Raw genomic sequence first — 719 nt, 5'->3', positions numbered from 1 at the left:
CTTCAAGCCAACATCCACCACAGTAGAAGTGGCACCACAAACCTCACCAAGAAATTTCTTGATGAGGATTTTCACCTGGCCCTGATCCAAGAACCTTGGCTTGTCAGGGGAAAAATCAGTGGCCTCAAAGGAACAAAAGGTAAGCTCATTTATAATCTTAATAGTGAAGCTAGAACATGTATCCTAATAGATAAAGATATTAAGGTTCTACCTCTAACAGATTTTATTCATAGGGATTTAACAGCAGTGAAAGTCAGACTCAACATAGAGGGAAGAGACCGAGAAATTGTTTTTTGCTCAGTCTACCTACCCTATGAAGAGAAGGCTCCACCTGACCAAACACTGCACAAACTCCTGCAGTTTTGTGCAGAAAACAGCTTGCAGGTAGTCTTAGGGCTGGACTGCAATGCTCACCATACTGTATGGGGCAGCACAGACACAAATAAAAGAGGTGAGTGTCTTTTAGAATTTATTCTTAATTACAATTTAGATATTTTGAATAAAGGCAATGACCCTACCTTTATAACTTCTAATCGTTCTGAAGTAATTGACATTACTATAGCAACACCGGCTATTAGTAAAAATATCACGAAATGGAAAGTAGATGGGAGACCATCAGGTTCCGACCATCAAAACATCCATTTTGAAATAAACTCCAATATAAATATTGACCGCTGCTTCAGAGACCCCATGAGAACAAATTGGAAGAAATTCCAAGA

This window comes from Parasteatoda tepidariorum, chromosome 6 (assembly GCF_043381705.1).
Source record: "Parasteatoda tepidariorum isolate YZ-2023 chromosome 6, CAS_Ptep_4.0, whole genome shotgun sequence".
Lineage (NCBI taxonomy): Eukaryota > Metazoa > Arthropoda > Arachnida > Araneae > Theridiidae > Parasteatoda > Parasteatoda tepidariorum.
The sequence above is the reverse complement of the archived record's forward strand: the minus strand, read 5'-3'. Positions refer to the sequence as shown.